We start from the raw sequence: 22608 nt of genomic DNA on the forward strand, positions 1-22608 counted from the left end.
ACCAATTTATAAAACTCTAAGCGGTGGATCACTCGGCTCATGGGTCGATGAAGAACGCAGCAAACTGTGCGTCATCGTGTGAACTGCAGGACACATGAACATCGACATTTTGAACGCATATCGCAGTCCATGCTGTTATGTACTTTAATTAATTTTATAGTGCTGCTTGGACTACATATGGTTGAGGGTTGTAAGACTATGCTAATTAAGTTGCTTATACAAATTTTATAATGAAATTTTATAAGCATATGGTATATTATTGGATAATAATAATTTAATTATTTTATTCATAATATTAAAAAATATATGAAAAACATTATCTCACATTAGTAAATAATTTGAATGTGAAAAACGAAGAGAAATATTTTCTTTTTCAATCAAATGATACTGAGAAATGTCTAGCATAAAAATTTATCTAGAATTGTCTCTTATTAATGATTAGAAAATAGAAAACCGTTGACAATATTATTGTTCTTCGTTGATTCGTTAAATCAAACAAATGCCATTTATATACAGATATTATTAATATAACGAATTTAATAAAATGTTTTATCATTATATATAAAGAATTAATTGCATATAAAAGTTATACACAACCTCAACTCATATGGGACTACCCCCTGAATTTAAGCATATTAATTAGGGGAGGAAAAGAAACTAACAAGGATTTTCTTAGTAGCGGCGAGCGAAAAGAAATCAGTTCAGCACTAAGTCACTTCGTCTATATGGCAAATGTGAGATGCAGTGTATGGAGCGTCAATATTCTAGTATGAGAAATTAACGATTTAAGTCCTTCTTAAATGAGGCCATTTACCCATAGAGGGTGCCAGGCCCGTATAACGTTAATGATTACTAGATGATGTTTCCAAAGAGTCGTGTTGCTTGATAGTGCAGCACTAAGTGGGTGGTAAACTCCATCTAAAACTAAATATAACCATGAGACCGATAGTAAACAAGTACCGTGAGGGAAAGTTGAAAAGAACTCTGAATAGAGAGTTAAACAGTACGTGAAACTGCTTAGAGGTTAAGCCCGATGAACCTGAATATCCGTTATGGAAAATTCATCATTAGAATTGTAATATTTAAACAATATTATGATAATAGTGTGCATTTTTTCCATATAAGGACATTGTAATCTATTAGCATACCAAATTTATCATAAAATATAACTTATAGTTTATTCAAATTAATTTGCTTGCATTTTAACACAGAATAAATGTTATTAATTTGATAAAGTGCTGATAGATTTATATGAATACAGTGCGTTAATTTTTCGGAATTATATAATGGCATAATTATCATTGATTTTTGTGTTTATTATATGCACTTGTAGGATTAACAATGCGAAAGATTCAGGATACCTTCGGGACCCGTCTTGAAACACGGACCAAGGAGTCTAACATATGTGCAAGTTATTGGGATATAAACCTAATAGCGTAATTAACTTGACTAATAATGGGATTAGTTTTTTAACTATTTATAGCTAATTAACACAATCCCGGGGCGTTCTATATAGTTATGTATAATGATATTTATATTATTTATGCCTCTAACTGGAACGTACCTTGAGCATATATGCTGTGACCCGAAAGATGGTGAACTATACTTGATCAGGTTGAAGTCAGGGGAAACCCTGATGGAAGACCGAAACAGTTCTGACGTGCAAATCGATTGTCAGAATTGAGTATAGGGGCGAAAGACCAATCGAACCATCTAGTAGCTGGTTCCTTCCGAAGTTTCCCTCAGGATAGCTGGTGCATTTTAATATTATATAAAATAATCTTATCTGGTAAAGCGAATGATTAGAGGCCTTAGGGTCGAAACGATCTTAACCTATTCTCAAACTTTAAATGGGTAAGAACCTTAACTTTCTTGATATGAAGTTCAAGGTTATGATATAATGTGCCCAGTGGGCCACTTTTGGTAAGCAGAACTGGCGCTGTGGGATGAACCAAACGTAATGTTACGGTGCCCAAATTAACAACTCATGCAGATACCATGAAAGGCGTTGGTTGCTTAAAACAGCAGGACGGTGATCATGGAAGTCGAAATCCGCTAAGGAGTGTGTAACAACTCACCTGCCGAAGCAACTAGCCCTTAAAATGGATGGCGCTTAAGTTGTATACCTATACATTACCGCTAAAGTAGATGATTTATATTACTTGTAATATAAATTTTGAAACTTTAGTGAGTAGGAAGGTACAATGGTATGCGTAGAAGTGTTTGGCGTAAGCCTGCATGGAGCTGCCATTGGTACAGATCTTGGTGGTAGTAGCAAATAATCGAATGAGACCTTGGAGGACTGAAGTGGAGAAGGGTTTCGTGTGAACAGTGGTTGATCACGAGTTAGTCGGTCCTAAGTTCAAGGCGAAAGCCGAAAATTTTCAAGTAAAATACAAATGCCAAACAAATATATATATTATATAAAATCTAGCTAAATTAATATACTTGAATAATTTTGAACGAAAGGGAATACGGTTCCAATTCCGTAACCTGTTGAGTATCCGTTTGTTATTAAATATGGGCCTCGTGCTCATCCTGGCAACAGGAACGACCATAAAGAAGCCGTCGAGAGATATCGGAAGAGTTTTCTTTTCTGTTTTATAGCCGTACTACCATGGAAGTCTTTCGCAGAGAGATATGGTAGATGGGCTAGAAGAGCATGACATATACTGTTGTGTCGATATTTTCTCCTCGGACCTTGAAAATTTATGGTGGGGACACGCAAACTTCTCAACAGGCCGTACCAATATCCGCAGCTGGTCTCCAAGGTGAAGAGTCTCTAGTCGATAGAATAATGTAGGTAAGGGAAGTCGGCAAATTAGATCCGTAACTTCGGGATAAGGATTGGCTCTGAAGATTGAGATAGTCGGGCTTGATTGGGAAACAATAACATGGTTTATGTGCTCGTTCTGGGTAAATAGAGTTTCTAGCATTTATGTTAGTTACTTGTTCCCCGGATAGTTTAGTTACGTAGCCAATTGTGGAACTTTCTTGCTAAAATTTTTAAGAATACTAATTGGGTTAAACCAATTAGTTCTTATTAATTATAACGATTATCAATTAACAATCAATTCAGAACTGGCACGGACTTGGGGAATCCGACTGTCTAATTAAAACAAAGCATTGTGATGGCCCTAGCGGGTGTTGACACAATGTGATTTCTGCCCAGTGCTCTGAATGTCAAAGTGAAGAAATTCAAGTAAGCGCGGGTCAACGGCGGGAGTAACTATGACTCTCTTAAGGTAGCCAAATGCCTCGTCATCTAATTAGTGACGCGCATGAATGGATTAACGAGATTCCTACTGTCCCTATCTACTATCTAGCGAAACCACAGCCAAGGGAACGGGCTTGGAATAATTAGCGGGGAAAGAAGACCCTTTTGAGCTTGACTCTAATCTGGCAGTGTAAGGAGACATAAGAGGTGTAGAATAAGTGGGAGATATTAGACCTCGGTTTGGTATCGCCAATGAAATACCACTACTCTTATTGTTTCCTTACTTACTTGATTAAATGGAACGTGTATCATTTCCTAGCCATTATACGGATATATTTATTATATCTTATGGTATTGGGTTTTGATGCAAGCTTCTTGATCAAAGTATCACGAGTTTGTTATATAATCGCAAACAAATTCTTTAATAAAACGGTGCATTTATGTATTTTTGATTTGAAAATTTGGTATAACTCCAATTACTCAGGTATGATCCAATTCAAGGACATTGCCAGGTAGGGAGTTTGACTGGGGCGGTACATCTCTCAAATAATAACGGAGGTGTCCCAAGGCCAGCTCAGTGCGGACAGAAACCACACATAGAGCAAAAGGGCAAATGCTGACTTGATCTCGGTGTTCAGTACACACAGGGACAGCAAAAGCTCGGCCTATCGATCCTTTTGGTTTAAAGAGTTTTTAACAAGAGGTGTCAGAAAAGTTACCATAGGGATAACTGGCTTGTGGCGGCCAAGCGTTCATAGCGACGTCGCTTTTTGATCCTTCGATGTCGGCTCTTCCTATCATTGTGAAGCAAAATTCACCAAGCGTTGGATTGTTCACCCATGCAAGGGAACGTGAGCTGGGTTTAGACCGTCGTGAGACAGGTTAGTTTTACCCTACTAATGACAAAACGTTGTTGCGACAGCATTCCTGCGTAGTACGAGAGGAACCGCAGGTACGGACCAATGGCACAATACTTGTTCGAGCGAACAGTGGTATGACGCTACGTCCGTTGGATTATGCCTGAACGCCTCTAAGGTCGTATCCGTGCTGGACTGCAATGATAAATAAGGGGCAATTTGCATTGTATGGCTTCTAAACCATTTAAAGTTTATAATTTACTTTTTAAACGACAATGGATGTGATGCCAATGTAATTTGTAACATAGTAAATTGGGAGGATCTTTGATCACCTGATGCCGCGCTAGTTACATATAAAAGCATTATTTAATACAATGACAAAGCCTAGAATCAATTGTAAACGACTTTTGTAACAGGCAAGGTGTTGTAAGTGGTTGAGCAGCTGCCATACTGCGATCCACTGAAGCTTATCCTTTGCTTGATGATTCGATAATAAAATTGCATAATTTATTTGTTGTGTTGAACTTCTTATATAAAGTTCAACCAACAATCTATTTGTATGCATTGATTGTTTGCTTGGCTTTGTGGCGAATTTTTAATCCTTTATATATTACATTCCTAAGGTCTAGATTTTCAAGTAAGAGACCAATTTGATTAACATATCAATATAAGTACAACTCGACCATCTAATAATAACAATATGAATCGTCATCTTATTAGTGACGCGAAGATTGGCAAACATATAATATAAAAATATTCCTAAGGTCTAGATTTTCAAGTAAGAGACCAATTTGATTAACATATCAATATAAGTACAACTCGACCATCTAATAATAACAATATGAATCGTCATCTTATTTGTGACGCGAAGATTGGCAAACATATAATATAAAAATATTCCTAAGGTCTAGATTTTCAAGTAAGAGACCAATTTGATTAACATATCAATATAAGTACAACTCGACCATCTAATAATAACAATATGAATCGTCATCTTATTAGTGACGCGAAGATTGGCAAACATATAATATAAAAATATTCCTAAGGTCTAGATTTTCAAGTAAGAGACCAATTTGATTAACATATCAATATAAGTACAACTCGACCATCTAATAATAATATGAATCGTCATCTTATTAGTGACGCGAAGATTGGCAAACATATAATATAAAAATATTCCTAAGGTCTAGATTTTCAAGTAAGAGACCAATTTGATTAACATATCAATATAAGTACAACTCGACCATCTAATAATAATATGAATCGTCATCTTATTAGTGACGCGAAGATTGGCAAACATATAATATAAAAATATTCCTAAGGTCTAGATTTTCAAGTAAGAGACCAATTTGATTAACATATCAATATAAGTACAACTCGACCATCTAATAATAACAATATGAATCGTCATCTTTTTAGTGACGCGAAGATTGGCAAACATATAATATAAAAATATTCCTAAGGTCTAGAATCTTAAGCAATAGACCAATTCAACTAAGAGTTGACATATAAAAATATGTTCCTTTTAATGTTAGCAAAATTTTATCGTCACATACTGTTAGTGACGCGAACGTTTTTTTCTCCATGTTTATATGAATGTTTATTCAAAGGTAGAAAGGCAGGATCGTTATTTTATAAGTGAAGCGATAAAAAAATATTATGCAATAGGACATCTATTTATAAATATTTTTAAGTCTTAGAAATTCAAGTAAAGAGATTCAAGAAATTCATTCAACTTAGAGCGCACATATAATTAAAACTATTCCTGAGGTTTAGAAACCAAATTAAATAAAGAGGACATATAAACGTATGTGGTATTTTGATGGTAGTAAAAATGTATCGCGATATTATTAGTGACGCGACCAATTTTTATACTCTTTGCTCCATGTGCAAATATATCTAGTGTTTAGATAGTCAATTAAAAATGACAATTTTAACTAAAAGACTTAAAAAAGTGTTTGTCAAACTTATAATTTTGTCAATACTATATAAAACGCCAATCATATCCTTATAAAAGTAAATACGGTATATGGTTATAAATACAAAACCATATATAAATAAAAAAATGAAATCGTATGTATATGGCTTATAGGTATAATACCTATAAGGCATAATAATGTATAATATTAGCAAATATACATATAAAAGTGCATAAATTGTATAGATATGGCATAAAGAAGGCATTTATGAGAATAGCTAGTAGAATTTGCCCATACACTACTAGCGAAATGAGATATTTATACCTAGTGAGGGCGGCACTAGTACTATAAATTGTGGCAAAATAAATCTTATGCAAATGCATAGGATTTTGTCAATACCGTACAAAAAACTAAGTAAAACGTATGGATATTGAAAAATAAATGGATTATATTCATAAAATACGAATATTTCTTGCATTCTCTTGTTATACGAGAGAATATCATACGGAGCGGGCAGCCCCTAGTATAGTAAGCAGTCGAATGGGAGACAGCGTGTCCAAAAACACCTATAGGGAGGTGGTCGTTGGCGGACCTCTCCTCGTATTGGTCAAACTTATGATTTTGTCAATACTATATAAAACGCCAATCATATCCATATAAAAGTGAATACAGTATATGGATATGAATAAAAAACCATACATAAATAAAAAAAAATATGTATAAAAAATTATACATATATTTATATTAAGCAATCGTATGGATGTGGCTTATAGGTATAATACCTATAAGGCATAATAATGTATAATATAGCAAATATACATATAAAAGTGCATGAATTGTATAGATATGGCATATAAGTGACATATTTATGAGAATAGCTAGTAGAATTTGCCCATACACTACTAGCGAAATGAGATATTTATACCTAGTGAGGGCGGCACTAGTACTATAAATTGTGGCAAAATAAATCTTATGCAAATGCATAGGATTTTGTCAATACCGTACAAAAAACTAAGTAAAACGTATGGATATTGAAAAATAAATGGATTATATTCATAAAATACGAATATTTCTTGCATTCTCTTGTTATATGAGAGAATATCATACGGAGCGGGTAGCCCCTAGTATAGTAAGCAGTCGAATGGGAGACAGCGTGTCCAAAAACACCTATAGGGAGGTGGTCGTTGGCGGACCTCTCCTCGTATTGGTCAAACTTATGATTTTGTCAATACTATATAAAACGCCAATCATATCCATATAAAAGTGAATACAGTATATGGATATGAATAAAAAACCATACATAAATAAAAAAAAATATGTATAAAAAATTATACATATATTTATATTAAGCAATCGTATGGATGTGGCTTATAGGTATAATACCTATAAGGCATAATAATGTATAATATAGCAAATATACATATAAAAGTGCATGAATTGTATAGATATGGCATATAAGTGACATATTTATGAGAATAGCTAGTAGAATTTGCCCATACACTACTAGCGAAATGAGATATTTATACCTAGTGAGGGCGGCACTAGTACTATAAATTGTGGCAAAATAAATCTTATGCAAATGCATAGGATTTTGTCAATACCGTACAAAAAACTAAGTAAAACGTATGGATATTGAAAAATAAATGGATTATATTCATAAAATACGAATATTTCTTGCATTCTCTTGTTATATGAGAGAATATCATACGGAGCGGGTAGCCCCTAGTATAGTAAGCAGTCGAATGGGAGACAGCGTGTCCAAAAACACCTATAGGGAGGTGGTCGTTGGCGGACCTCTCCTCGTATTGGTCAAACTTATGATTTTGTCAATACTATATAAAACGCCAATCATATCCATATAAAATTGAATACAGTATATGGATATGAATAAAAAACCATACAAAAATAAAAAAAAAATATGTATAAAAAATTATACATATATTTATATTAAGCAATCGTATGGATGTGGCTTATAGGTATAATACCTATAAGGCATAATAATGTATAATATAGCAAATATACATATAAAAGTGCATGAATTGTATAGATATGGCATATAAGTGACATATTTATGAGAATAGCTAGTAGAATTTCCCCATACACTACTAGCGAAATGAGATATTTATACCTAGTGAGGGCGGCACTAGTACTATAAATTGTGGCAAAATAAATCTTATGCAAATGCATAGGATTTTGTCAATACCGTACAAAAAACTAAGTAAAACGTATGGATATTGAAAAATAAATGGATTATATTCATAAAATACGAATATTTCTTGCATTCTCTTGTTATATGAGAGAATATCATACGGAGCGGGTAGCCCCTAGTATAGTAAGCAGTCGAATGGGAGACAGCGTGTCCAAAAACACCTATAGGGAGGTGGTCGTTGGCGGACCTCTCCTCGTATTGGTCAAACTTATGATTTTGTCAATACTATATAAAACGCCAATCATATCCATATAAAAGTGAATACAGTATATGGATATGAATAAAAAACCATACATAAATAAAAAAAAAATATGTATAAAAAATTATACATATATTTATATTAAGCAATCGTATGGATGTGGCTTATAGGTATAATACCTATAAGGCATAATAATGTATAATATAGCAAATATACATATAAAAGTGCATGAATTGTATAGATATGGCATATAAGTGACATATTTATGAGAATAGCTAGTAGAATTTGCCCATACACTACTAGCGAAATGAGATATTTATACCTAGTGAGGGCGGCACTAGTACTATAAATTGTGGCAAAATAAATCTTATGCAAATGCATAGGATTTTGTCAATACCATACATAAACCGTATGGATATTGAGAAGTTAATAGATTACATCTATAATATGAGAAGTATTTTAGTATTCTTATTAAATAAGAGAATACTATAAGGGTGAGTGGCAAAGAGAATTGAATATACCCGAATGGGAGACAGCGTGTCCAAAAACTACTATAGGTGGTGTGGCAAATATGAGGAAGGCAATATATCCATATAATGAAAATAAAAGTGCGTTTTCTTATTATATAAGAGAACACTATATGGGTGAGTGGCAAAGTAAATTGAATATACCCGAATGGGAGACAGCGTGTCCAAAAACTACTATAGGTGGTGTGGCAAATATGAGGAAGGCAATATATCCATATAATGAAAATAAAAGTGCGTTTTCTTATTATATAAGAGAACACTATATGGGTGAGTGGCAAAGTAAATTGAATATACCCGAATGGGAGACAGCGTGTCCAAAAACTACTATAGGTGGTGTGGCAAATATGAGGAAGGCAATATATCCATATAATGAATATAAAAGTGCGTTGTCTTATTATATAAGAGAACACTATATGGGTGAGTGGCAAAGTAAATTGAATATACCCGAATGGGAGACAGCGTGTCCAAAAACTACTATAGGATGGTCAATGGGCCGGCCGTCTGCTATTGACATATGTCAGTAGAGAAGATATTATCCGTCAAATTTGTTTCTTTATTCATTTATTTGAATACGAGACTTGGCTCCGCGGTTAATATTTTAAGCCCAAAGATAATAACGTTGAAACAAAGGCCAAGTTTCTATTGTACATAGAATAACAAATTGTTTCCGAATTTTATCGTTAATTTTAGGAGGTAGGCTAACATGATTTATATTATATGTGTATTATTAAATAATAATAGTACATAAAAGTCTACCAAAGAAATATAAAAATGTAATTATGAATACATTTTCAATATTAATATCAACTTATATTGTTGATAATAAAAAATAGCTATTAAGAGAGTTATTTAAGAAATTATATAATATATAATAAAGAGTATATATATAAATAATATATAAGTATATATTATTTAAGAAATAAATATAGTAGTAATAATTATATATATACACTCGGTTCTATTTTATATATTACCAGAGACTTATATGGATATATATAGATAAATTTTAAATTTATCGTCAAAATACAAATGATTAACTCAATATCTTATATTGGTTAAACAAAAATTGTACATGTGTGGATACAATATATTATGTATGTCGAACAAAAATGATATTTTAGAATGAAATGTGCATATATAAAGAAAATATATGAAAAATAAATATTGTGTTTATAAAGAATATGATTCTTTTTGACATCAATAAAAACTTGTTATTATTAGTGGCGAAACAAGTATAAATTGGAAAACAAACGTATACGAATGCTATATAAAAATGGCCGTATTCGATAGAAATAAAATCTATAACAACATATATATTGCTAATTTCTATTCAAAAAATATGAATGAAATATGAATAAAAACATTATTCTGGTTGATCCTGCCAGTAGTTATATGCTTGTCTCAAAGATTAAGCCATGCATGTCTAAGTACACACGAATTAAAAGTGAAACCGCAAAAGGCTCATTATATCAGTTATGGTTCCTTAGATCGTTAACAGTTACTTGGATAACTGTGGTAATTCTAGAGCTAATACATGCAATTAAAACATGAACCTTATGGAACATGTGCTTTTATTAGGCTAAAACCAAGCGATCGCAAGATCGTTATATTGGTTGAACTCTAGATAACATGCAGATCGTATGGTCTTGTACCGACGACAGATCTTTCAAATGTCTGCCCTATCAACTTTTGATGGTAGTATCTAGGACTACCATGGTTGCAACGGGTAACGGGGAATCAGGGTTCGATTCCGGAGAGGGAGCCTGAGAAACGGCTACCACATCTAAGGAAGGCAGCAGGCGCGTAAATTACCCACTCCCAGCTCGGGGAGGTAGTGACGAAAAATAACAATACAGGACTCATATCCGAGGCCCTGTAATTGGAATGAGTACACTTTAAATCCTTTAACAAGGACCAATTGGAGGGCAAGTCTGGTGCCAGCAGCCGCGGTAATTCCAGCTCCAATAGCGTATATTAAAGTTGTTGCGGTTAAAACGTTCGTAGTTGAACTTGTGCTTCATACGGGTAGTACAACTTACAATTGTGGTTAGTACTATACCTTTATGTATGTAAGCGTATTACCGGTGGAGTTCTTACATGTGCTTAGATACTTGTATTTTTTCATATGTTCCTCCTATTTAAAAACCTGCATTAGTGCTCTTAAACGAGTGTTATTGTGGGCCGGTACAATTACTTTGAACAAATTAGAGTGCTTAAAGCAGGCTTCAAATGCCTGAATATTCTGTGCATGGGATAATGAAATAAGACCTCTGTTCTGCTTTCATTGGTTTTCAGATCAAGAGGTAATGATTAATAGAAGCAGTTTGGGGGCATTAGTATTACGACGCGAGAGGTGAAATTCTTGGACCGTCGTAAGACTAACTTAAGCGAAAGCATTTGCCAAAGATGTTTTCATTAATCAAGAACGAAAGTTAGAGGTTCGAAGGCGATCAGATACCGCCCTAGTTCTAACCATAAACGATGCCAGCTAGCAATTGGGTGTAGCTACTTTTATGGCTCTCTCAGTCGCTTCCCGGGAAACCAAAGCTTTTGGGCTCCGGGGGAAGTATGGTTGCAAAGCTGAAACTTAAAGGAATTGACGGAAGGGCACCACCAGGAGTGGAGCCTGCGGCTTAATTTGACTCAACACGGGAAAACTTACCAGGTCCGAACATAAGTGTGTAAGACAGATTGATAGCTCTTTCTCGAATCTATGGGTGGTGGTGCATGGCCGTTCTTAGTTCGTGGAGTGATTTGTCTGGTTAATGTTCACATGAACTTGGAATTCCCAGTAAGTGTGAGTCATTAACTCGCATTGATTACGTCCCTGCCCTTTGTACACACCGCCCGTCGCTACTACCGATTGAATTATTTAGTGAGGTCTCCGGACGTGATCACTGTGACGCCTTGCGTGTTACGGTTGTTTCGCAAAAGTTGACCGAACTTGATTATTTAGAGGAAGTAAAAGTCGTAACAAGGTTTCCGTAGGTGAACCTGCGGAAGGATCATTAATGTTTTAATATCCTTACCGTTAATAAAATATTTGTTTATATTATAATAAATACATTATAGTATTACAAATAAAATATGAATTGCCAAAATGTATATGAGATCTATTATAGATCAAATGAAATTTCGAACAAGCAAATCGAAATAATGCAAATATTAAAATTATATATTGTATTTAATACATATGAGAGAAATTAATAAGCAGCCAAAGCAAACAAATAAAAATTCGAACAAGCAAATCGAATTATTAAAATAATAATATTAAATTATTATTGTATATCCTTACCGTTAATAAAATATTTGTTTATATTATAATAAATACATTATAATAATACAAATAAAATATGAATTGCCAAAATGTATATGAGATCTAATATAGATCAAATAAAATTTCGAACAAGCAAATCGAAATAATGCAAATATTAAAATTATATATTGTATTTAATACATATGAGAGAAATAATAAGCAGCCAAAGCAAACAAATAAAAATTCGAACAAGCAAATCGAATTATTAAAATAATAATATTAAATTATTATTGTATATCCTTACCGTTAATAAAATATTTGTTTATATTATAATAAATACATTATAATAATACAAATAAAATATGAATTGCCAAAATGTATATGAGATCTAATATAGATCAAATAAAATTTCGAACAAGCAAATCGAAATAATGCAAATATTAAAATTATATATTGTATTTAATACATATGAGAGAAATAATAAGCAGCCAAAGCAAACAAATAAAAATTCGAACAAGCAAATCGAATTATTAAAATAATAATATTAAATTATTATTGTATATCCTTACCGTTAATAAAATATTTGTTTATATTATAATAAATACATTATAGTAATACAAATAAAATATGAATTGCCAAAATGTATATGATCTAATATAGATCAAATGAAATTTCGAACAAGCAAATCGAAATAATGCAAATATTAAAATTATATATTGTATTTAATACATATGAGAGAAATAATAAGCAGCCAAAACAAACAAATAAAAATTCGAACAAGCAAATCGAATTATTAAAATAATAATATTAAATTATTATTGTATATAAACACAATTAAAATACTGTGTGTATATGGACCATAATATACACGCGTTGCGATATGTATTGTTCATCTCAGTTATGCGCATACATTGGATAATGCAACAACCTAAAATGTACAATGTTGTACCTGGTTTTATACAGGTTAATGTTTTATATAAATTTCAATTTATATCGCTAAAAAAGTATTAATATATATATATATATATTTATTTACAATAAATGCAATTTAAAAAGAAATACTTTGATATATATTGGTTATATAAAACTAAGACATTTCGCAGCATTCGTTTTAGGTATAAAAATAAATTTATTGAAGGAATTGATATATGCCAGTAAAATGGTGTATTTTTAATTTCTTTCAATAAAAACATATTTGACAAAATTAAGAAACCAATTTATAAAACTCTAAGCGGTGGATCACTCGGCTCATGGGTCGATGAAGAACGCAGCAAACTGTGCGTCATCGTGTGAACTGCAGGACACATGAACATCGACATTTTGAACGCATATCGCAGTCCATGCTGTTATGTACTTTAATTAATTTTATAGTGCTGCTTGGACTACATATGGTTGAGGGTTGTAAGACTATGCTAATTAAGTTGCTTATACAAATTTTATAATGAAATTTTATAAGCATATGGTATATTATTGGATAATAATAATTTAATTATTTTATTCATAATATTAAAAAATATATGAAAAACATTATCTCACATTAGTAAATAATTTGAATGTGAAAAACGAAGAGAAATATTTTCTTTTTCAATCAAATGATACTGAGAAATGTCTAGCATAAAAATTTATCTAGAATTGTCTCTTATTAATGATTAGAAAATAGAAAACCGTTGACAATATTATTGTTCTTCGTTGATTCGTTAAATCAAACAAATGCCATTTATATACAGATATTATTAATATAACGAATTTAATAAAATGTTTTATCATTATATATAAAGAATTAATTGCATATAAAAGTTATACACAACCTCAACTCATATGGGACTACCCCCTGAATTTAAGCATATTAATTAGGGGAGGAAAAGAAACTAACAAGGATTTTCTTAGTAGCGGCGAGCGAAAAGAAATCAGTTCAGCACTAAGTCACTTTGTCTATATGGCAAATGTGAGATGCAGTGTATGGAGCGTCAATATTCTAGTATGAGAAATTAACGATTTAAGTCCTTCTTAAATGAGGCCATTTACCCATAGAGGGTGCCAGGCCCGTATAACGTTAATGATTACTAGATGATGTTTCCAAAGAGTCGTGTTGCTTGATAGTGCAGCACTAAGTGGGTGGTAAACTCCATCTAAAACTAAATATAACCATGAGACCGATAGTAAACAAGTACCGTGAGGGAAAGTTGAAAAGAACTCTGAATAGAGAGTTAAACAGTACGTGAAACTGCTTAGAGGTTAAGCCCGATGAACCTGAATATCCGTTATGGAAAATTCATCATTAGAATTGTAATATTTAAACAATATTATGATAATAGTGTGCATTTTTTCCATATAAGGACATTGTAATCTATTAGCATACCAAATTTATCATAAAATATAACTTATAGTTTATTCAAATTAATTTGCTTGCATTTTAACACAGAATAAATGTTATTAATTTGATAAAGTGCTGATAGATTTATATGAATACAGTGCGTTAATTTTTCGGAATTATATAATGGCATAATTATCATTGATTTTTGTGTTTATTATATGCACTTGTAGGATTAACAATGCGAAAGATTCAGGATACCTTCGGGACCCGTCTTGAAACACGGACCAAGGAGTCTAACATATGTGCAAGTTATTGGGATATAAACCTAATAGCGTAATTAACTTGACTAATAATGGGATTAGTTTTTTAACTATTTATAGCTAATTAACACAATCCCGGGGCGTTCTATATAGTTATGTATAATGATATTTATATTATTTATGCCTCTAACTGGAACGTACCTTGAGCATATATGCTGTGACCCGAAAGATGGTGAACTATACTTGATCAGGTTGAAGTCAGGGGAAACCCTGATGGAAGACCGAAACAGTTCTGACGTGCAAATCGATTGTCAGAATTGAGTATAGGGGCGAAAGACCAATCGAACCATCTAGTAGCTGGTTCCTTCCGAAGTTTCCCTCAGGATAGCTGGTGCATTTTAATATTATATAAAATAATCTTATCTGGTAAAGCGAATGATTAGAGGCCTTAGGGTCGAAACGATCTTAACCTATTCTCAAACTTTAAATGGGTAAGAACCTTAACTTTCTTGATATGAAGTTCAAGGTTATGATATAATGTGCCCAGTGGGCCACTTTTGGTAAGCAGAACTGGCGCTGTGGGATGAACCAAACGTAATGTTACGGTGCCCAAATTAACAACTCATGCAGATACCATGAAAGGCGTTGGTTGCTTAAAACAGCAGGACGGTGATCATGGAAGTCGAAATCCGCTAAGGAGTGTGTAACAACTCACCTGCCGAAGCAACTAGCCCTTAAAATGGATGGCGCTTAAGTTGTATACCTATACATTACCGCTAAAGTAGATGATTTATATTACTTGTAATATAAATTTTGAAACTTTAGTGAGTAGGAAGGTACAATGGTATGCGTAGAAGTGTTTGGCGTAAGCCTGCATGGAGCTGCCATTGGTACAGATCTTGGTGGTAGTAGCAAATAATCGAATGAGACCTTGGAGGACTGAAGTGGAGAAGGGTTTCGTGTGAACAGTGGTTGATCACGAGTTAGTCGGTCCTAAGTTCAAGGCGAAAGCCGAAAATTTTCAAGTAAAATACAAATGCCAAACAAATATATATATTATATAAAATCTAGCTAAATTAATATACTTGAATAATTTTGAACGAAAGGGAATACGGTTCCAATTCCGTAACCTGTTGAGTATCCGTTTGTTATTAAATATGGGCCTCGTGCTCATCCTGGCAACAGGAACGACCATAAAGAAGCCGTCGAGAGATATCGGAAGAGTTTTCTTTTCTGTTTTATAGCCGTACTACCATGGAAGTCTTTCGCAGAGAGATATGGTAGATGGGCTAGAAGAGCATGACATATACTGTTGTGTCGATATTTTCTCCTCGGACCTTGAAAATTTATGGTGGGGACACGCAAACTTCTCAACAGGCCGTACCAATATCCGCAGCTGGTCTCCAAGGTGAAGAGTCTCTAGTCGATAGAATAATGTAGGTAAGGGAAGTCGGCAAATTAGATCCGTAACTTCGGGATAAGGATTGGCTCTGAAGATTGAGATAGTCGGGCTTGATTGGGAAACAATAACATGGTTTATGTGCTCGTTCTGGGTAAATAGAGTTTCTAGCATTTATGTTAGTTACTTGTTCCCCGGATAGTTTAGTTACGTAGCCAATTGTGGAACTTTCTTGCTAAAATTTTTAAGAATACTAATTGGGTTAAACCAATTAGTTCTTATTAATTATAACGATTATCAATTAACAATCAATTCAGAACTGGCACGGACTTGGGGAATCCGACTGTCTAATTAAAACAAAGCATTGTGATGGCCCTAGCGGGTGTTGACACAATGTGATTTCTGCCCAGTGCTCTGAATGTCAAAGTGAAGAAATTCAAGTAAGCGCGGGTCAACGGCGGGAGTAACTATGACTCTCTTAAGGTAGCCAAATGCCTCGTCATCTAATTAGTGACGCGCATGAATGGATTAACGAGATTCCTACTGTCCCTATCTACTCCAGTCGGTGTTAGATTGCTCGTGCGAACAGACGTGTTTTCCGTACGCTCCGCGAGTGTAGCCAATATTGACTGATAGAGACCAGATACGAAGCTAGAAACAGCACGAAAATTCGTGTTTTGTGCCTGCGAACCCAGTGCGCGTGTTTTCCCTGTGTAAAAGTGGTGAAACCGGGTGAAATTGGGTTTTTCCCATTGGAAATTTTCCATTGCGCCACGTGTGTCACGAGAGAGGCGCTCTCTTGAGAGAGGCGTTAGGCTTATTTAGGTACATTTGTCGAGTGTCGGTACGCTAGAGAAAACCAGGTCTGCCGCCAGTGCGGACACAACGACCACGTCGCGGCGAAGTGCAAAAATGCGGTGGACTGCCGTAACTGCCGCCATAAAGGGCTACCCTCGGGGCACTATATGCTCTCGGGTGGATGCCCGATATATAGCGCTGTGCTAGCCAGGGTGCAAGCTAGACATTAACATGTTCAGCTTCATCCAAGCGAATTGTGGTCGAGGCCGTTGCGCTGTCATCGAGCTTGCAAAGCGGATGAGAGATGCTGGCCACCTGTTCGCACTCATTCAGGAGCCCTATGTGGACGCAGGCAAGCGTCTCACTGGACTCCCTGGAGGCATGAGAATCTTCGCTGACAAAAGGAAGAAAGCTGCCATCATCGTGGACGACCCGTCTGCCATCTGCATGCCCATCGAGACATTGACGACGGATTATGGAGTGTGCGTGAGTGTCACAGGAAAATACGGCACCATTTTTCTGTCCTCCGTATACTGCCAGTACTCAGCTGCCCTGCAGCCCTACACTGACTACCTGGATACGGTTCTGCTGCTAGCCAGCAGGACACCGACAATCCTCGGACTTGATGCGAATGCGGTTTCCCCGATGTGGTTCAGCAAAACTCCAGCTAACTCTGGAGACCGTCTGAATCGCGAACGGGGACAGCACATGGACGAGTGGATCATCGCAAGCGGTGTCTGTGTGCTTAATACGGCCAGCCAGGTGTTCACGTTCGATAATCACCGCTCCAGAAGTGATATCGACGTGACCTTCACCAACGAAGCAGCGCGTGTGTGGGCAACATACGAATGGAGAGTTGACTTCTGGGAGCTGAGTGACCACAACATCATCACTGTTGAGGTTACTCCAGATCCAAGCAGTACTGTTGAGAGCCTAGCTCCGGTACCGCAATGGAGGCTCTCCAATGCAAGTTGGCGAAGATTCAGAGTAGAACTAAGGGATGTAGCTGAATGTCTCGAGGAACTGGAGGAATCGCCGTTGGATGATCATGTGTCAGCCCTTCGCTCCATCGTACACGAAGTGTGCGACAGGGTAATAGGGCGCAGGATACCTGCAGCAAGGGGAAACGTAATATGGTGGAATCCTGAACTGAGTACCAAGCGCCAAGAGGTCAGGAGACTGAGGCGCAGGCTGCAGGCAGCTCGTCGGAGTGGCACCGGCGATGTTGAGCGACTTGCCGCTGGATTAAGGCTTGCCTCAGGCCAGTATAAGAAGCTTATCCTGATGACAAAGGAACAAAACTGGCGGGACTTCGTGGGACGGCACAAGGATGATCCATGGGGGCACGCCTACCGAATATGCCGAGGCCGGAAAAAGACAACCGATCTTGGATGTCTTAGGTCGAACGGCGCGCTACTTACGACATGGCACGACTGCGCAGATATACTCCTCCGCAACTTCTTCCCTGTTGCGGAATCCACAGTGCGTGAGGGTATAACTCCTGCTGCTCCACCGACCCTCGAAGCCTTCGAGGTGGCAACCAGCGTCGCGAAGCTGAGAAGCCGGCGATCGCCGGGAATGGACGGCATCACGGGTGGGATCGTCAAGGAGGTATGGCGTGCTATCCCTCAGCACCTGACGAAGTTGTACTCTCGATGCCTCTCGGAAGGATATTTTCCTGCCGAGTGGAAACACCCGAGAGTGATACCGCTGGTAAAGGGGCCAGATAAGGACAGGAGCGATCCTGCCTCTTATCGTGGCATATGCCTTTTGCCAGTGTTCGGAAAGGTGCTGGAAGGGATCATGGTGAATCGACTGAAGGATGTGCTACCGGATGGCTGCAGATGGCAATTTGGATTTCGGCCTGGACGCTGCGTTGAGGATGCGTGGATGCACGCTAAAAACACCGTTTCCACCAGCCGCGAGAGGAGGGTGCTGGGAATCTTTGTTGATTTCAAGGGTGCCTTCGACAATGTTGAGTGGAACGCGGTGCTGGATCGGCTTATCGACGTCGGCTGTCGAGAGATAGACTTGTGGAAAAGTTATTTCTCCGGTCGAAGTGCCAGTATCATCAGCAGTTACGAAGCGGCCACAGTGTCGGTTACACGGGGCTGCCCGCAAGGGTCCGTCAGTGGTCCATTTATTTGGAACCTACTGATGGATGTGCTGCTTCAGCGCCTGGAGCCACATTGTGCTCTGAGCGCGTTTGCAGATGACTTGCTACTTTTCGTCGATGGGAATTCCCGTGCCGATCTGGAGCGAAAGGGTGAGCAGTTGATGGACATCGTGGGAGCCTGGGGAGCTGAGGTTGGAGTGAGTGTGTCAACCAGCAAGACGGCAATCATGTTGCTGAAAGGGAATCTTTCAGACACTAGGAGACCGACGGTACGGTTTGCTGGAGCAAGCCTGCCATACGTCACCAAATGCCGGTACCTTGGCATCTTAGTCGGCGAGCGGATGAGCTTTCTCCCGCATATCTCTGCTCTCAGAGATCGGCTGGCTGGAGTTGCCGGAGGGCTAGCACGGGTGCTCCGAGTCGATTGGGGGCTCAGCTCCCGTGCTAAGAGGACGATATACAGCGGACTCATGGTCCCCTGTGCACTCTTCGGTGCCTCGGTCTGGTACAAGGCGGCGAGCAAGGGCAAGTCCTTAAGACTCCTCACCTCGTGCCAGAGGACCATCCTATTAGGATGCCTACCGGTATGCCGCACAGTGTCCACGGTGGCACTGCAGGTGCTTGCTGGTGCTCCTCCAATGGATTTAGATGCTCACAGGATGGCAGTGAAGTTTAAGCTCAGAAAGCACGTTCCCCTGGACGAGAGCGACTGGCTCTATGGACAGGACTTGTCTGTGTTGGACTGGAAATCCAAGATGGCTCTGCTAGACGAATGTCTGCTAAATGAGTGGCAACTCAGATGGGACCAAGCGGCTCACGGTTTTGTGACTCGCCAGTTTTTCCCAGAGGCAGCGTTCGTCTACAAGAGGAAGGACTTTGTCTTCACCTTAAGAGCCGGATTCTTGCTGACAGGACACGGGTCGTTCAACGCTTTCCTCCATGGTAGAACCCTCAGCACCACAACCGCATGCTCATGTGGAGAGGAGAGTGAGGACTGGCTTCACGTACTATGTGAGTGCCGCCTCTATAGCGATTTGCGTGACTTGGATGCCCTTGGCATTGTTCGAGTCCAAGAACGATGGAACGTCGCAGGAGTAGTCGAGACCCCAGAACGGATGCGTCTCCTAGGAGCTTTTGCTGATGCTGCCTTCTCGAGGCGTAGGATGGAAGCGACGAGGGATGAACCGCAGGCGCCGGGACAATAGTCCCAAAACCCCCTTGCCGTGTGGCAACGGCGAAGAATACTGCCACAGCTTGTCATTGCTTGTCGTAGGAGGCGACTAATATGACATGGTTGCCCCATCCGAGCTTGTCGGAGCTGAAGGGGTGAGGCCCACCGAGCCTGAAATTTCGGTGCCACGGGTTGAGTGGTTCTCCAAGGCTACTCATTGAGGTCGGCCCCCTAGTGGGAGTTTCGTGGTGGCTGTGGTTGACACCTATATCGCGGGTAGAGTCCCCGGGCTCGACGTGGATGTTGCGTTAATACAACTCGGGTGCTGCGACCCAAAGAACAGTAGAGATTTTAGATAGATCTCGCCCCTATGCAAGGGGGAGTGCTTGCCCGACAAGCAAGTACTTAAATTGCTACTGGGGTGGTTGCTATGTACATAGCTATAGCTTCTAGTCCAGGGCGTTGGTTTGGCGCTTAACCCAGACCCTTGCATTATATACTCCCTTGTGGGTATATTAGAATGCCGTGGCTGTAATCCCTTCAGTGCGGAACACGTCACGTTAAATAAGTTCGGAGGGATCCGAGACACACCTGTCCCTATCTACTATCTAGCGAAACCACAGCCAAGGGAACGGGCTTGGAATAATTAGCGGGGAAAGAAGACCCTTTTGAGCTTGACTCTAATCTGGCAGTGTAAGGAGACATAAGAGGTGTAGAATAAGTGGGAGATATTAGACCTCGGTTTGGTATCGCCAATGAAATACCACTACTCTTATTGTTTCCTTACTTACTTGATTAAATGGAACGTGTATCATTTCCTAGCCATTATACGGATATATTTATTATATCTTATGGTATTGGGTTTTGATGCAAGCTTCTTGATCAAAGTATCACGAGTTTGTTATATAATCGCAAACAAATTCTTTAATAAAACGGTGCATTTATGTATTTTTGATTTGAAAATTTGGTATAACTCCAATTACTCAGGTATGATCCAATTCAAGGACATTGCCAGGTAGGGAGTTTGACTGGGGCGGTACATCTCTCAAATAATAACGGAGGTGTCCCAAGGCCAGCTCAGTGCGGACAGAAACCACACATAGAGCAAAAGGGCAAATGCTGACTTGATCTCGGTGTTCAGTACACACAGGGACAGCAAAAGCTCGGCCTATCGATCCTTTTGGTTTAAAGAGTTTTTAACAAGAGGTGTCAGAAAAGTTACCATAGGGATAACTGGCTTGTGGCGGCCAAGCGTTCATAGCGACGTCGCTTTTTGATCCTTCGATGTCGGCTCTTCCTATCATTGTGAAGCAAAATTCACCAAGCGTTGGATTGTTCACCCATGCAAGGGAACGTGAGCTGGGTTTAGACCGTCGTGAGACAGGTTAGTTTTACCCTACTAATGACAAAACGTTGTTGCGACAGCATTCCTGCGTAGTACGAGAGGAACCGCAGGTACGGACCAATGGCACAATACTTGTTCGAGCGAACAGTGGTATGACGCTACGTCCGTTGGATTATGCCTGAACGCCTCTAAGGTCGTATCCGTGCTGGACTGCAATGATAAATAAGGGGCAATTTGCATTGTATGGCTTCTAAACCATTTAAAGTTTATAATTTACTTTTTAAACGACAATGGATGTGATGCCAATGTAATTTGTAACATAGTAAATTGGGAGGATCTTTGATCACCTGATGCCGCGCTAGTTACATATAAAAGCATTATTTAATACAATGACAAAGCCTAGAATCAATTGTAAACGACTTTTGTAACAGGCAAGGTGTTGTAAGTGGTTGAGCAGCTGCCATACTGCGATCCACTGAAGCTTATCCTTTGCTTGATGATTCGATAATAAAATTGCATAATTTATTTGTTGTGTTGAACTTCTTATATAAAGTTCAACCAACAATCTATTTGTATGCATTGATTGTTTGCTTGGCTTTGTGGCGAATTTTTAATCCTTTATATATTACATTCCTAAGGTCTAGATTTTCAAGTAAGAGACCAATTTGATTAACATATCAATATAAGTACAACTCGACCATCTAATAATAACAATATGAATCGTCATCTTATTAGTGACGCGAAGATTGGCAAACATATAATATAAAAATATTCCTAAGGTCTAGATTTTCAAGTAAGAGACCAATTTGATTAACATATCAATATAAGTACAACTCGACCATGTAATAATAACAATATGAATCGTCATCTTATTAGTGACGCGAAGATTGGCAAACATATAATATAAAAATATTCCTAAGGTCTAGATTTTCAAGTAAGAGACCAATTTGATTAACATATCAATATAAGTACAACTCGACCATCTAATAATAACAATATGAATCGTCATCTTATTAGTGAC

The 22608-nt window shown here is 37.5% G+C and overlaps 3 non-coding genes and 1 pseudogene across 3 annotated transcripts; all 4 read left to right on the forward strand.

The window, feature by feature from the left end:
- Positions 1–12: 12 nt before the first annotated feature.
- Positions 13–191, forward strand: LOC127012361 (5.8S ribosomal RNA). The gene has a single exon (XR_007765860.1). It is a non-coding gene; the product is annotated as a 5.8S ribosomal RNA (ribosomal RNA).
- Positions 192–593: 402 nt separating this feature from the next.
- On the forward strand, positions 594–4564 carry LOC127012358 (large subunit ribosomal RNA). Its single transcript, XR_007765859.1, has one exon. It is a non-coding gene; the product is annotated as a large subunit ribosomal RNA (ribosomal RNA).
- An 8843-nt stretch (positions 4565–13407) lies between these two features.
- Positions 13408–13586, forward strand: LOC127012362 (5.8S ribosomal RNA). Its single transcript, XR_007765861.1, has one exon. It is a non-coding gene; the product is annotated as a 5.8S ribosomal RNA (ribosomal RNA).
- Positions 13587–13988: 402 nt separating this feature from the next.
- LOC127012359 (large subunit ribosomal RNA) lies at positions 13989–22092 on the forward strand (annotated as a pseudogene).
- The last annotated feature ends 516 nt before the right edge of the window (positions 22093–22608 follow it).

The sequence above is a fragment of the Drosophila biarmipes genome, unplaced genomic scaffold, assembly GCF_025231255.1.
Source record: "Drosophila biarmipes strain raj3 unplaced genomic scaffold, RU_DBia_V1.1 ptg000054l, whole genome shotgun sequence".
Taxonomy (NCBI): Eukaryota; Metazoa; Arthropoda; class Insecta; order Diptera; family Drosophilidae; genus Drosophila; species Drosophila biarmipes.